This window comes from Pelodiscus sinensis, chromosome 7 (assembly GCF_052426305.1).
Source record: "Pelodiscus sinensis isolate ZL-2025 chromosome 7, ASM5242630v1, whole genome shotgun sequence".
NCBI classification, from domain to species: Eukaryota; Metazoa; Chordata; order Testudines; family Trionychidae; genus Pelodiscus; species Pelodiscus sinensis.
The window spans coordinates 14,566,340-14,583,029 of record NC_143058.1 but is presented as its reverse complement, the minus strand read 5'-3'; the positions used below and the strand labels follow the sequence as shown (position 1 = coordinate 14,583,029).

Sequence of the window (16,690 nt, the reverse complement as noted above, 5' to 3'; positions counted from 1 at the left end):
CATTGTGACATGGCCGTGAAAAAGGCTAATACGGTCTTGGGATGTATTAGGCGAGGTATTTTCAGTAGGGATAAGGAGGTGTTAGTGCCATTATACAAGGCATTGGCGAGACCCCATTTGGAATACTGTGTGCCCGTCTGGTCTCCCATGTTTAAGAAGGATGAATTCAAACTGGAACAGGTACAAAGAAGGGCAACTAGGATGATCTGAGGAATGGAAAACCTGTCTTATGAAAGGAGACTTAAGGAGCTTGGTTTGTTTACCTTAACCAAAAGAAGGCTGAGGGGGGACATGATTGCACTCTTTAAATGTATTAGAGGGATAAATACCAGGGAGGGAGAGGAATTATTTAAGCTTAATAACAATGTGGACACAAGAACAAATGAATATAAACTGGCTAGTAGGAAGTTTAGACTTGAGATTAGACAAAGGTTTCTAACAATTAGAGGAGTGAGGTTCTGGAACGGCCTTCCAAGGGAAGTAGTGGGGGCAAAAGATCTATCTGGCTTCAAGATTAAACTGGATGGGTTTATGAAGGGGATGGTTTGATGAGATAACATGATCTTGGTAACTAATTGACCATTCATTATCAGTGGTAAATAGGTCAATGGGGGGATGATAGGAGTTACCATAGAGAACTTTCTGGATGTCTGGCTGATGAGTCTTGCCCACATGCTCAGGGTTTAGCTGATATTTGGGGTTGGGAAGGAATTTTCCTCCAGGGTAGATTGGCAGAGGCCCTGGAGGTTTTTCGCCTTCCTCTGTAGCATGGGGTACAGATCACAGATGGAGGATTCTCTGCATGTTGGAGTCTTCAAACTATCTGAAGGCTTCAATATCTGAGATATAGGTGAGAGGATTATTCTAGGAGGGGGTGGGAGAGATTCTGTGGCCTGCATTGTGCAGGGGGTCAGACTAGATGATCATAATGGTCCCTTCTGACCTTAAAGTCTATGAGTAAATCCAAACCACAATCCCAAACTTTGTGATATTCGTTCAGTTCTGGAAACAAATTTTACATTTTGGTATACTAGAACACTGAATACAGAGAGTTGATACATGCTAAATTTATATTGATTTGTTCCTTCTTTGTTTCTTTAATTTAAAATAAAAGATAGAATGTACATTTGAGTTCTCTTGCTGTAACCAACTCAAAAAGGGATTATCATATTTCCTTATGATAATTAGTTCAGAAGATAACAGACTACTATTGCTACCAGCTAATGGAGTTATTATTAGTTCAAATAGCAGGGATCTGTGATGTGGTACTGAAAATCCTAAGTAAACTCAACTAACAATAAAACTGAGTCATATTTCTGGGGCTTCCACCCTATGGAACAGCAACATCTTTTAAATGTATTTTTTAAAATAGATACCATCTCATGTACATAGGTGTAGTTAAAAAAAACTGTTTTAATTACTTTCCTTGCTTCATTGTACTCGTTTCCCTTTTTAAAAAATAGACAAAATACCAGATAATTTGTGAAACTCCTGCTGTGCACGTGTACTGGCATGAAAGAATTTAAAAGTTAATTATATATATTGAAGAGAGTTCAATTAACTCTGTGTGAAGGGCTCAAGCCAAGGTCAACACAGGGCTGTGTGTGACTGCATGTCCCCATAACAGAAGACCTTGGAGGATGCAAGCCTTTCCAGGACAGATCCTGAAGTCAGTGAGAGCTGGGGGCTTTCTAGACAACAAAAGAGGTGACCAGATCTTTTCAGGATGATGGAACCTGTTCTGAGCCATGACAGAGAGCAGAAACCAGGGGTGGCTGGGCAGAGGGCATGTTTTAAAATTTAACGGCAAGGCTTTACCTGGCCGATATGTTTCCTGTTCATAGTTTTCCAAAAGAAGTGAATTAGTTGTACTTTAAATGGAGGGAGGAGGGGCATGTTCCCCTTTCAGCCTGGGGACAGATACACCTCAGCCTCCAGTTTCAGCCAAGTGGAGGGGAGGAAAGCAAAGCTGCATAGTGGGAAGCACAGGTGGGTTTCTGCTGCTGCTTTTTGCAGCTGTGCTCAGCTGAATTCTTAGCTGAGGTGCAAGAAGCAGATGTGGTGTGAGGGGTTTCAGCTGGGGGGAGGCAGCTGTATGGCAGACCTCTCACACCGGGACTCATTCTGATCCCCTGCTGAGAAGGCTGCTGCTGGATCTTCTTCCTGGAATGGCACAGCTCCCAACCAGGCTGGGGCCACCCAAACGCCGGCTGGCTCCGAGTACAGAGCAGAAGGATCCTGGCTTGGCAGGAATGAGACTGGGCTGAAGAGGCTGCTGTTTCTTTTTAGTCTCCACCTTCTCCACTTACCTTAGAGCCAGGTAAAAGCAGGTGACTGGCCCAGTGGGAGGATGGTGTGGGCATGGCCTGTTGTGGTGGGACAGGCTCTATGAAGAATGACTGGGCGATGGCTGGAGAGCCCTTCACAGAGGGGAGTGAGTTCAGTTTGGGGAGTGAAGCAGACAAGAGGTGAAAAAAGGGGACACAAAGAAGGGGTGCTCAGGAGGCAGAGGGAGGGGAACAGTATTGAATGTTTGATTGAAATCCTGTCAGTCCTTTAAGATGTGTTTGTGGAGGGGGGGTTCTTTAGTCTTCACACCTGAAAAATCAGATGACTGTTAAACTTGCCTTGGGGTTGCTCTCAGTGAGGGCAAGAGACCCTGACCTCTTTGAAAATCTTTCTCGTTCAAACTTCAGTGATGAGTGGTGAAAAGTGAAGAGCACTTGTAACCAAACAGAGTGCTCCTGTGTGCAGAGGGTTCTGGGGCTTGTCAGGAGACCCCTTTGCTTCTGCAACAGTCTCCTGTTCACTGCTGTGTTTTTATTGGGTTGGTTTCTTTGTAGAACGGTAATGCCAGGAGCCCTAGCTATGGACCAGGCCTCCGCTGTGCCAGGTGCTGTACAAACACAGAACAAATAGACTGCCCCTACCACCAGATTGGGGTAGGGAATGAAGATCTCCATGAGAGGGCACGTCACCTGTGCTGCTTTGTAACGAATGTGCTCTGAACTCAGCACCAAGTGGCTGCCAGTTTCTGCAGCTGGCAGAGTGGTTGGCATGGTACTATGCAGAAACAGTCATGAGTGATGACGCAATTATTGGCACAACTTTTGCCTTGAGCTGCCTTCCCCAGTTGAGGATATGACAATTAAACTAAATGCCTGCATCTAAAATGGGTGAATATGAGTCTGTCTCCAGCCCAAGCCAGAGTTCATTCAAGTGCTGTGCACCGTACAAAGGCAGGAAATTCTGCAGCACAGTGGAGTGGGGAGTCTGGAACAGAATGTGGTGCTTTCCAGTGTTTGGGGTGTTGCAACTGAAATCTGTGTGCAATCGGATGAGCCCTGTAACATTTCATGACACGAGTTACATCTGCAAAGACCTCACCAGAGTCTACCATCCACCTCCTAGTCAGGGCTTGCAAGGGAGGATGTCATGACGCAATGGAAATCCGACCAAACCTCATAACAAATTTGTTCAAAACATAGTGGCTAAATCTACGCTACGAGTTTTCTCAGCAAAAAATATGCTAATGAGGGACTCATTTGCATGAGTTGCAATCTCATTTGCATATTTTCTGCAGATCCATGTTTGCACTAGGGTTGTTGCGCAAAAAACAGCAGTGTAGACATTTTCTTTTTGCCCAAAACCCCCTTTTTCCACAAGATCCTTATGGATTCGCAGCAAATATGCAAATGAGATTGAAACTCATGCAAATGAGTCCCTCATTAACATATTTTTTGCTGAGAACTCATATTGTAGACATAGCCAATGATCCAGTCTTTATTAGCTTTGGGGCTTTAACTGTTTAAACTCTTCAGTTATTTAGCAAGAGGTTGTTCTGAAACTCCCGATTCCATAAGCCACCACTGTCATCCATGTATCACCAGGACGACATCAAATAAATCTGTAGCCATCGGTCCCCTTCACAGAGACATATTAGAAAGCACCTGTGTGGCTGAAACCTAGGGGCTAATGATTCTGTACTTCTAATGACCAAGCACTTCACCGGTCAAGGGGCATGTAGTGCAGCTTCACAGGCTGACATGATGAAGATTAATTCCCAGGCTCAAAAGGGAGAAAGAGAGCACTGCTAGTGCAGAAGGTCAATCAACACAAGTGGGTGTTTTATGGGACTGGAGTCATGCAGGAAAATCTTAACACAAAATACTTGAACCTGGAAGACAATTCTCTACTCTGAACTGAGTATAAAGAGGACATCAGGGACCAAAACAGGATTTACTTGAATTGGTCACAGAAACATGTTCAGAAAAAGTTTCTAAGGGGGTCTGATGTTTCATCCTTACTGCACTGGTGAAGTTGTATAGAGAACAGTTAATTCCTAATACAAATTGCATTCCATGCAGACATGGCTAATATTCTGTGTGGTTGCAAAAGTCAGAGTGGTCTCTCCAGTGAACACTGTATAGTATAAGGTTAAACTCACAACAAAAGAACAGATTTCACAGTCCATGACTGTGAGGTTTTTCATGGACATGAATTTGGTAGGGCCCTAAGCATGACTCAGAGATCCTGGACTGATCTGCAGGGCCAGAATCCCGGTTGCAGGCAGAAATTAGCCTTTTCCCCAAAGGAGCTGAACCTGCAGATGAGAATGTGCGTGCATACACACAAACACACATACACACACACACACTTCCCTTATGAATGGACCTTGCTCACAGGAGAGTCGTTTGTATGCAGAGTCCTTTTCATGTCTCACACTGAGTAGTGATTATGGAAGTGAAGAACAGTCAGTACAGAGAGACTAATATTAGGCAAAAATAGGCTTTGGGTCAGCACCCCTCCAGAGTCTCTCCTAGCCTGCTACACTAGTGCTGTTCCCCCTGCAGTGCCTTTGCTGAACAGGTGTTTAACAATCATGTTATGATAGCTTTGAGGTGCAAGAAGTCTGAGTCTTACTTTACTCATTCTCCCAGAAGTTTTGGAATCAAGTCCCAAAGAGAAGTTCTAAGTCTTCACACCTGGCTGTTTGGGAAACTTTGTCTGTTTAGTTTATCCTGGACATTCCTTTTTTTTAATGTCTCTTTTTTGAGAACACTACTCTAGCAATTGGGCACCAATCAATGAAATGCAGAACAATCAAAATAATCTTTCAAACATGGTCTTTACTTGTATCCAACTTAAATTCCAATCCTCTGGCTTCTAGCCACACCCTACTGCTTTCCTTTTATCTCCTTATTGAATATTTTCTCTACTGTGGTATAACAACGATGAGATAATAGTTGGCCCTCACACTAGAAAGCACTACATTTAACTTTCTGGCATCAAACATCCTGCCTGCACTTTTAAAGGTATCAGATGTTTCAGATTTCCAATTGCCAGTTTATGGATTGGTGTTTGTTTGTGGAGATCTGATAAATGGGTGTTTTAGTTGCCAGCCAGCCACACTGGCGTATCAAAACACAATTTGGAGTGGGCGTTTATTACTTCCGGTTGTTTGTGTTCACAAACCAGCTATTTTTATGTAAGTATACTGCATGATTTAAATCTAACAAAGAGATATCTCCAAAAAAAGATGCACAGATGTGTGTTTAAAATCAATTGTCTATTAGTATTGGTTTGTGAAGCATTTTTATTCTCAGGATGGAGCTACAGTGATATGACCTTTGATCTATTTATTGGTATTATACTCTTGTATTGTATTTCATTAAATGTTTAATATAGAGCTGTGACAGAAGTATATTTTGAGCCCATATCTGCACAGCACATGTTGAATATTTTAGTTAGTGGATTCTTAAATAAGTTATAACTTTTGTTATGTGTTGTATCTGTTTTCTGTTTTCCTCTTTTCTCTTGTGGGCTTGTAGGCACTGTAAATATCATTTGTATGTGTTACATTTGATCCTTGTCCTTGCTGTTTGATATTAGGCAAGAATGAGGAAATATTTCAAGCCAAGCATATAACATAGTAAGACTTTATTGGTAGGAACTATTTATGTCACAACAATTGCTATAAAAAAACCCAGTGTTTGGCAAATTACTACAGAGAGATCTGAAATCCCACAGTTTTCTCTATACATCTCAGAGTAGGAATTAATTATAGTCTGTATGGTGTTTTGATACCTTTAGCGAATTCTGATTTTGATTGTTATACCAACTACTCCATCTGTCTTGTATTGCTGTATTCATATGAGGAACAAGGAAAACAAACTTACATTTTTGTTTTTAAAAATATAGTCTCTTTTTATTAACTCCTTGTATAAAACTGCTGGAGATCTTAGACACTTCTAAAATGCTGGAGCTAGCAATGTGCTAGCCCTTTAAATTTAATCTTCTCTGTTCTTGCCAAAAAACAAAACAAAACAACTGCTTGGAACTGATGTGGCTTCAGTTGAAACCGCTCGTCAAAGGAAAGAACAGGCAGCTTTTTAAATAAGTTTTCTGTTCAGATCTGAATTACAGATTGGTGGGGAGAGGGTTCCTCAAGGTTAGTTTCTCCTAAATACCAGTTTCTGGGTTTGTCCTTGCAATCAGTGTGTGTGGAGGGGGAATTCACCAAGTAGCAGAAGATGGTGGGACTCATTTAACCCCCCTGCAAATCCCACTTCAGTAGTGTGGCCAGCTATTTGGAAGTAGTATTATGTGTCAAGGTAGGAGGAATGCTCCCTTCCAGGCTGTAGAGTGGCTACAAACCTGCTTGCCAGAATATTTCATCTCAATGGCTGAAGTCAACCATGGGGTGCACTTACACCAATATCATGGGAGGGGTGGGGAACTTGAGTTTCTGTGCATATGTAAACCTGCACCCTGACTTGCTCTGTCAGTGGTGCTGTACTGAGCACTGTGTATGTGTGCTTACAGAGTGAATTCCTCACCTGCAATGCACATGCACTAGTTTTGCAGCACAGGAGTGCATCTCAGTGTAAGCCACAGTCCTGCTGGGTGTGGTTCACTGTCCCCTGTAGTGGCACTTAGCCCACTTGCAAGAGAAAGTAGGTGTGTGCTCTGGCCTTAGCTGAGAACTGGCTGGCTTTGCAGCTGAAGCTTTAGATGAGAGGCTCATGTACTAAGCTCCAGAGGTCCCAGGTTTGGTTCTGCCTCAAGAGCTATGTTTAGACTACCAGGGAATGCATCTGCTCTTCGGACATTTTTTGCAGAAGAGCAGATGTGCTCTTTCAAAAGCCCTGTCATCCTTGTTCCATGAGGAAGAAGGACTCTTCCAAAAGAGGAGATTTTTCCGAAATTTGGCCCAGTGTGGATGGGCCAAATTTTGGAAAAGCCTCTTCTGACAAGTATCAGAGGAGTAGCCGTGTTAGTCTGAATCTGCAAACGCGACAAGGAGTCCTGTAGCATCTTACAGACTAAGGGTATGTCTACACTTGCACTCTCTTTCGATAGAGGGATGCAAATTAAGACATTCAAAATGGCAATTGAAGCTAGGATTTACATATCATGTGCTTCATTTGCATAATTCCATAATAGCATATGGTGCTGTTTTGAAATAGCGCTATTTAGAAATACAAAATGGAGTGTAGATGTGGTTATTTCGGGAAAACACCCTTCCCTTGAAATAACCCTTATTCCTCATAAAATAAAGTTTACCGGTTATTTTGGAAGAAGTGTGTTCTCCTGAAATAGCTGCATCTATACCGCGTTCTGTATTTCGAAATAGTGCCATAATGCATGATTATGCAAATGAAGCATAAGATATGTAAATCCCAGCTTCATTTGCAACTTTGAAAGTCTTCATTTTCATTCCTCTATTGAAAGAGGGTGCAAGTGTAAACATACCCTCACAGATTTATTGGAGTATAAGCTTCCATGGGCAAAGACCCACTTCATCAGATGCACTTTGCCTTCTGACAAAACTATCGGAAAAAGATACACAAATTGTGGTGCGCAAATTGTGTACCTTTTGCCCCAAAAAAGCGGCAGTCTAGAGATAGCCTAGGTGTTGCCTGAGCATTTAGCCTGGATGTTGTAACACACTGAGGCACAGAAACTTATTTCACTAATGCCCTTCCCAACCACTCACTACACCCTTTCCTCTGCTGTGCTTGTTGTAGCTCCTAGAGAGTCCCAGTGAGAAGCTGAGAGTTTATGTTAGTTATTTTCCTCTTGCTGGGAGTCCAGTAACTGAATAACTCATGTAACTGAACATTTGTATTGCAGGTTTTAAATCCTGTAGTAATTGTGTGTGTTAAATTATCGATATCCTTTGCCAAAACTTAGGCGATTTTTAAGACACCTAAGTTTTGACAAAGGATCTGGGTAATTCCAAAATAGTGACAACAAAGTAAGAAAGGTATCTATCTGTTTTTGTCTAAAAAAGTTTCAATTGTCTTTTTTATTTATAAATGGAAAAATAGGTCCTGATCTATATGCCAAATTATTTTGCAATTATATAAATATACTTTAAAAAGCAGTGTAGGTAAGCTTACATATTGAGCACATATATAAACACAATTTTAACCACTTTTATTCTGTTGTATTTTAAAATCTTTTTTTCTTGTACAATATCACATGCTATTGGGCACAGTTATTTTTATACACAAAACTTATTGTTTATGGCTACTCTAGATTTTGACCTTCTGCCTTTTATTTCACAGTGCTTCCAAGGCAAGTTAATTGCTCAGTGAATCATTCGTGGTATAGAGCTAAAAATATAGTCCACTTTAACTGAACAGAAAAGAATAGACGAGAATTATGAACAAGGCATATTTTAAAACAGTGCTAATTAAAATCAACAGGAATGTATGTCAATAGGGACTGCAAATCAAATTCAGAGAATCCAGAACCCTTATAAAATGTGATCATCACCAGAATCATTTTAAAATATATATTTAGACAGAAAGAAATGACCTCCACAGTATTACAGCATATCAGTCTATGGCAAGTAATCAACCATTTATGCAATGGTTAGCATATCTTCAGCTGTTCAGAATTAATAATGGTATGCAGCAATTTAATAAGTGAAGTACTTTACAAACATAGAAAACTGCTGGTTTTGAGCTGGTTAAACTAGCTTACAGAATAGAATCCTAGAATACCAGAACTGGAAGGGACCTCAAGGGATCATCAAGTCCAGTCCCCTGTACTCACAGCAGAATCAAGCACCATCTAGATTATCCCTGACAGATGTTTCCCTAAAAGTTAAGGGTAAGATACTCAGACGTGACCAGTGATTTTGGACATCTTAGTGTTGGGTCCTCAACCTGAGACACCTTGAAGAGGCTGGATTTTTGAACATGCCAAGTTCCTCAGCTCCTGAAGAAAACCAGAGGGGTTATGGGAGTCCAGCACTTCAAAATTAGGCCCAAGGCAGCATACGTTTGACAGCCAAAACCAGAGGCACTCAAAATTACTGGCTGCTTTGAAAATGTGGGCCAATACGATTGGCCCAAGAACACCCACCAAATCGTTTAAGGAAAAACTGAAACATGGAACCTTAACTCCATCTCTCCAGTTCTGACCCCTCAAACAGACTTCAGCCTGTTCTGCTCCAAGGATATATGATTGGCTCATCATTTTCATCACACCCTTCTAACAGAACAGTACATGTGCATATGAACCACCACTAACAAGATTAAGCTCCCCTGGCCCACAGATTCTCCAGTCTTTGATTGCCCCTAGCACTTTCCATGCTTGAATTTTATAGTGAAACACAGACCATGAGCATGATTAGTAAAGCAAACTGGTTTGCATTCCTCCTCAGGTCTCCTGTGGAGAACGAGAGTGTGTGTTTCCATGTGAACATCCAGCTGCCCTTAGAGAGACTGAAGAAGCCTTTGTGTTCAGTATCATTCATTCAGGTAACATTCATTTTATGCATTAAAAGTCCTCTCAGAGAGAGACATTGGAGTGCCTCAATTACATTATTATATGTAATATGGTGGTGCCTAAAGACCTCAACCAAGATCAAGACCCTCTGTACTAGTTGCTGTATAAACACCTAGGATACGTCTACACAACAACATTATTTTGGAATAATGTCTACGCTACAAGCCTTTATTTTGAAATAATGTCGAGCTTGAGGACTTCTTACTCCAATCAAAGTAAACTTCATTTCACAAGGTTTAAGGGAAGTCGAAGGAAGAGAGTTCTTCCTTCGACTTTCTGCTGTGTAGACAGCGCCAAAAGCTGGATTAAGCTATTTCGACTTAAGCAATGCAATTGACATAGCTAAAGTTGCATAGCTTAATTTGACTTTAGCCCTGCTGTGTAGACAGAAAATGTCTGCCCTGAAAAATATGGTCTAAATAGAGAAGGCAAATGAAGAAGGGAATCAAAATCAGAAATTTGGAGAAATTAAATGTAATATGTAATAGATGACAGCTGGTCAGCAAATGTGTTGGTTTGATTTCACTTTCAGATAAAATGGAAACAGAATTCTTTTCTTCAGCATCATCTTCAGTGATTTTTTTGGCAAAAAAAAAGGAAAACAATGTTTTTGTTTAATCCAAAGCCCAACCTTTTGTCAAAAAATCAAGTTTAACAAACTTTGTGACCAGCTCTAACCAAAGTACACTTAGATATAGCCTGGATGTGAGGACCAGGCCCACATCCCAAATCGAAGACAATATCCAGGTTTGCAGAGTTGAGTGACACGCATCATGTAGTCAACAAAGGAAGTAACAGCAGTTCAGAATAGTAGCTCTGGCATCACCATGCAGAGCTAACCATCCATGACTAGATGTCCACGAGGCAATGTCAGGGAGAGAGGCTGAGATTTTAGTTTGCATGGAAGAGATTGGCCTGGAGCAGAGAATTACGTCTGAGACTGGTTTCCATAGAGATGATGATTGAAATTGTGTTTGATTGAGATCACCCAGAAATAAGGAGCAGAGGAGAATAATTGTCGTTTACACCTTCACTTTCAGATCTTAGAACACTTCATTAGCATTATTTTTTTTTATTTCTACCAAAATATTTTATAAAGATTAATTAAACTGCAAAATATTCTGTAAGAAGTAGTATCCCCGTTCAATAGATAGAAAAACTGAGGCATAGAATTGAGGTAACTTGCCCACAATCACACAATGTTATTTGCAGAGCTCAGATTGGAAGGCCTGACTCCTGAATCCCACATTGGCCTATATGAAAAGCGTTTGCTTTTTCCCCATTCATTTGTTTGCCACACTGAAGTAGCAGAGAGAATTCTGCAGGTCACCTGTACTTTCGTACTCTACATGGGAGCATGAAGACCAACTCCTCGTTGCATTAAATGTTGCTATGGCCCTGAGGCAATAGTACTAATGTTGGCAAAATGTGCAGCTGGAGCTCACCTCTCTCACAGAGGGTGACATCCTGGTCTTACTGCAGCCAATGAGGGCACTCCCATTCAGTGGAGTCAGGATTCCACCTCTAGTTTTTGGTGTGATCACCAAAATCCCTCCTCTGGGGATATTTCCAAAGATCTGAAAACTGTCAAGGCAGGCGTAGTGTGACATTGCTGGGTGTAAGCACAACTACTACACTGGAAGCTTTGAATGCAAAGGTTACAGGCCATGCCTCCATTTGAGGAGCAGACCAGGCTAACATTACCTCTCTTGGAAGATTGGAGCCACATTCAAAGAAAATCCACCAGAGTAAATCCAGACTTATGTCAGAGTTCCTGTGATCAGAATCTGGCCTTTTGTCCACAACACTACCCAGTGTTGCCCTTGACAAGATTTCCTTCAAGCTAAAGGAAATCTTGTCAAGGGCAAAATTGGCTGGTCCATCCAAGCTGCAGAAGGCTCAGAGCATGACTGCACCACCCTGGTTGCACTCCATAGGTAGTGAGAGCACACACACTGGAGTTCTTTGGAATCCCTGCAGCGGCTGTAATTAGTACTATCATCCCTGGGCTGTAGTACAATGCCTGGCTATGCAGATAACCCTTCCCCTGCTTTTATCCTGAAAGAATTCTGTCCCCCTTCACCCCACCCTATGAGTCCCACATGCAGAGCCTCCAGCTTTGATAGGGATGTTGTTTTCACCCTTAAAGAGCCTTCCTAGCAAAAAATAAAGCATCATGATAGTCGGTCAACAGGCTGCACAACATTCTACCAGGGAGTCCCCTGTAAAGAAAGCAGAGACAACCTCCCGCTCTGAGCCCACAGCCCAGAAGGGGAGGAGGAAGAGATGATAAAACATAGAGTTTGACATGCATGCTTGTTGTTTTTCAGGTTTCCAGGCCTCTGAGAGTCACTTTGACATTCATAGCCTGACAAATGGGTGTGCGATCTGTATGAGGACAGCTGAAACAAGGTAAGATTACATTACTCAGCCATGCGACCCTCCTTCACCAGGCTGCCATATGCTGTACATATTGCCAGGAGTCTTTCCAGACAAAAATGAATGGTTGCATAGATCCTGCTTTTTTAAAAAACTTGCTTCCCAGTCGGGCCGGCCTTACCAATACACAAACTATGCAACTGCATAGGGCACCACAAAACTTGGAGTCCTAGTTTTTGAGAAACGAGCCAGCTCTGCAATTGTCTGGACTTGCGGGGATGGGAGGGGCTGGGTGGGAGATTGCTTTTAACCACTGGTAAGTGTAGAGCTGTGTTGTTTCATTTTGTATTGTAACCCGTTTGTTTCCAGCAATTTCTCTTGTTTCTAGTAATACTTATTCTTTCTCCAATAAATCTACTTTTGTTTTATTATAAATGAGCACAAGTGCTGTGTGGTTTATAAGTGCAGTGGTTGAAGGTAAAAGTGGTTATTTGGGTTAGTGTACCTTTGGATGAAGAGACTCTGCAATTTCTGTGAGTAGCTAGTGTTGGGGACTGGACATCAGAGGAATCATTCAAAGGGACTTGGGGTTGGGATGTTGTTGTTAACCTGCCAGGCGACATTAGGCCTGGCAGAGCCCAGAGGAGACTGCTTGAGTGGCTGAATGGCTGGTATTGCCAAGGCATGTACACAAGAAATGACTTGCTCTTGCTGGAGTCAGGGAGTAACAAGGTGACTCATGGTCCGGGACGCCTTGGGAACTGTCACAGCTTCTTTTAAGGTGCCACTTAGTATGAGTAAGAGTGTCAGGTTTGGTTTACCATAGAAAATTAGCTTGGTTTAACCAAACCCTGGAGTAGCATGGTTAAGTCGGCCGAAGTCACTATGTAGATAGCAGTAGTTGACAGAAGAATTCTGTTGACCTAGCTCCCACCAGTGGGTGTGCCGGGTTACCTGTGCTGATGATATCTAAACTGCCATGCTGCAGCTGTGCCACATAGCATTTTAATCAAAGACAAGTCCCTTAGATTGAGGCTCTCACAAAGTTTCTAGATGGCATGTCATGAGAGTTATTTGTTTCAGTCTGAGGTTTTAACTACTAAAGTGGTGGTTCAGGGACACTAACAAACCCTTCTCTTTTCCATTTTGTTTATATTCTGTTGTATGTTTTAGTATGGTTCTGCATGAAAACAAGTTTCATTAACACACACACACACAATTTTGAGTCATACACTGTTTTTTAGGTTTGTCTCGCCTTACTACTTAGTCTAGAAGCACAAAGAAAACATAAGTGCATAGATGATGAAAATAAGAAGACGCTTTGATTCTTTTTAAAGTTGTCATCACTTGGGCAAAATTATTCAGTGGAATTACACCATGAAAGAATTTGACCACTTTCTACAAAACAGGCAATTTTTATAAAGTATAGCTCTTGATTTGGGACTAGATGAATGAAACTTATTATTATTATTTTAAACATTTGGAATATTTAGTATATTTGATACACAAAGCTTTCATTAAATCTGAACTCTTCAAAAAAAGTAGAATTAACTTAAGCTATTCCTACCTTAAAATTTGAAGTTGCTATGTTATAGAGTTAGGGCAAGATAAATTTTTCTGAACTGCTTTGCTGAAATCTGAACATTCTAAATCTTTTTTCATGTTGACTAGTGAAAGAGATCTCTCTATATTAATTTGGACTTCATACATGTCACATGATACTAATACATTCCAAAAGCTAAGATACAAGATTACTTCTTAACCATAGAACTAACCAACAGGAATTTTAATCAAGACAATATCCAATAATGAGTAAAGACTGAATGTTTTTGGAGGTGATCCAAAATACACAGTGGGGAATTTTAATCTTGATCGCCTTTGAGTTTTGTAAAAAAAGAAAAGAGAGATTTTAAAGTTTGTGGATCATGCCACTCTGGCTGATTCCAGAAATGAGCCATCTAAGGTATTAAAGTGTTTCATCTGTACAGGCACTGAATATTGCAAATCTGTCTCCATAATTGATACCAGACAAGTTAACCATGAACTAGTCTAAGTAACTGAAAGATTATTTCTGCTAAATTATAACACTGAATCATAAAACTGTAAAACATAAAAAATCTAGCCTTGATCATTTTTGACAAAGTTAAGGCATTAATTTTCTTTTCAGTTAACTTGCTTAACATTATTAAAACTATAATTGTAGCTGATCACCTGAAATTAAACAACTTTCTTACTCTGAACATGTGTATCCATAACATTTACGTGTGTACATTTATATTGACATACCTACTATTATGAATAATTTTCCAAAAATACTTCTGAGGGAAAGGGACATTAATTCATCCAGTTTCTCGTGTTGATATATAAGCTACATGAAGGTTCTTTAACAGAAACCAATGGAAACAACTTTTGTTACTACCTGACTGGAAATTTCAGAATACTTAATGTACACATTATCATGATATACTTGACTTACATGAATTAAAATAAATTCAATCCCCTTTCCCAACTACCAGTCAGCATCATTATACATGCAGTAATTCAAAATAATTTAAGAAAATGAAATAAGTGGAATGGCTCATTTTAGGGTATCCTAATGTCTCAGCTGATAAAACAGTATCATTGAGCTTTCTTAGAAGAGATTGGAATTTGGGTACAATTTAGGGATTTCAGCTCTTTAAGTTGGAAAGAGAAGGGATCATTACATAAATGCTGTTTCCCCCTCTCTGAAGAGAGGCCTAGTTTACATCTGTTTTAGGATTTGGTTACTACTGTGTCTAAATATTTAAGTGGAAAGGTAATAGGGGGTTAAGAGAAGGGAAAATTATTCCCTTTTTTTATTTCTTCATAATATTAATGCAAGTCCCAGTTACTTTATTTTCATCTTCCAGCCAGTTGCATGATTTAATCTCATCTATGTAGTGAAAATTTAAAAGCCTAATGCTGTAAGCTATAAAACAAACTAAGCACAGAAAGGAATTTACAATATGTTAAAAGAAAAGGAGAAGAAGCTAATAGAGTTACATACGTTTCAAGGATAGAATAATCAAGTGTGTACAATATAAAGCAGAAGGTTCATAATGATTGGGGGGGGAAAAAAGGGGGGAAGCTATTTTGTAGTAGCTACATGAACTTTGGCTGAACCTTGCTACTTGGCAGCCTCCAGTAAGGACAGCCTAAGATGAGGCATTAGGGTTTGAATCTGAGAAGCTGACATCAAGCAGACAGCAAGACATGATATCTTATTTTCCTGAGCTATGCTGACACAAATTGAACTCCACTTATTATTTTCTTATGCCAGTAAAGTTGCACTTGGCATCTGAGCGTTTTGCTTGCAGATGTTTGAACACTGGCTGTCTTAATTTAAATAATTTGCAGATTGTTTGGTACTATTAAAAGACAGAAACTATTTCTTCATATGAGTCCAATTGTATAAGCTTTCTTTTTTCTTCTTTGACCTTATGAAAGGTAAGAATTTTTTAGGGTGAAATCCAAGGAGTCAAACGATACAAAGCCAGTTTTCTGGGCTATTAAAGGAGGAAAACTGAACGTGGAGAAAGCTTGCCTTTACACTTTTTGATTAATTTCAGTAAGGAGGAAAGATGAACATTATTGGAGATTTCTGTTCAGGAAAATAGAAGTTCAGTCTCTTAAGCAGACAGTGTGAGTTGTGACAATATTAAATATTATGCATAAGTGCTTAAAATGTATTATTTACTGTTCTTAACACATAGCACAGTTCTGCATCAAACCTGGCATCTAAATAGCTCCTATTACTCTTCTTACATTCGATGCTTGATCTTTTTGGAATCTCTGGCATGCATTCACTGTTAGATTTTACGTGTCATTGGAATAAAACCTTTTGCTTGATACAATGTGTTATTTTTATTTGCTTGTTTGTGTTTTTAGGCAACACATATACAGAGAATACTAGTGAATAGTCGTTAGAAGAGAGTAAGATGTCAGTTTACATTACAACCCCCTGGGGTGGATGAAGAGAATTCATAAAGGGTTAGAAAAAAATGTTGTACTTTATAATGTACTTCATATAATTTATGACTACCTAGTCAGAGAGCAGTCTAGCTTTCCCCCTCTCTACCCACACCTCTACTGTCTAAGAATTCTTAATAATGGTCTGGGAGAAGAATATACTCTACCACCACTTAAGTAACTCTTCTTTTCTTTTCTTTTCTTTTTTCATTTTACCAAAACAGATCCTTTTGAGAATTACCTAACATAATCTGACAACATGGCCAATAATTTAAGAAAATTTTGTCCACAGGAAGGACAAAGGACTAACTGTCAGGAGAGTGGGGGAGAGGGGAGAGAGATCCTGGTCCTCTTGACGCCAATGGGAGTTTTGCCATAGATGTCAGTGCAGCCAAAGTTCTGTTGCCAATTATATTACTGACTTTGCTCGGTGATCTTGTGCAGATCACCTACAACAAAACATGCCTCTGTTTCCCCATCTGTAAAATGGAGTAACAATGTCTGAGGTAATATAAAT

General features: G+C 40.2%; 1 protein-coding gene across 8 annotated transcripts in view; it reads left to right on the top strand.

Moving 5' to 3' along the window:
- The first annotated feature begins 5,351 nt into the window (after positions 1-5,351).
- Positions 5,352-16,690, top strand: part of MARCO (macrophage receptor with collagenous structure) — a 268,892-nt gene continuing 257,553 nt past the window's right edge. For 4 of the 8 annotated variants that reach the window (XM_089779705.1, XM_089779703.1, XM_089779704.1 and 1 more), the window contains exons 1-3: positions 5,352-5,488; positions 9,680-9,776; positions 12,135-12,216. The gene's annotated coding sequence lies outside the window, so the exon portion shown is untranslated. The remainder of the gene's footprint in view (positions 5,489-9,679; positions 9,777-12,134; positions 12,217-16,690) is intronic. The other 4 variants (XM_089779697.1, XM_089779700.1, XM_089779699.1 and 1 more) reach the window with 1 other exon arrangement.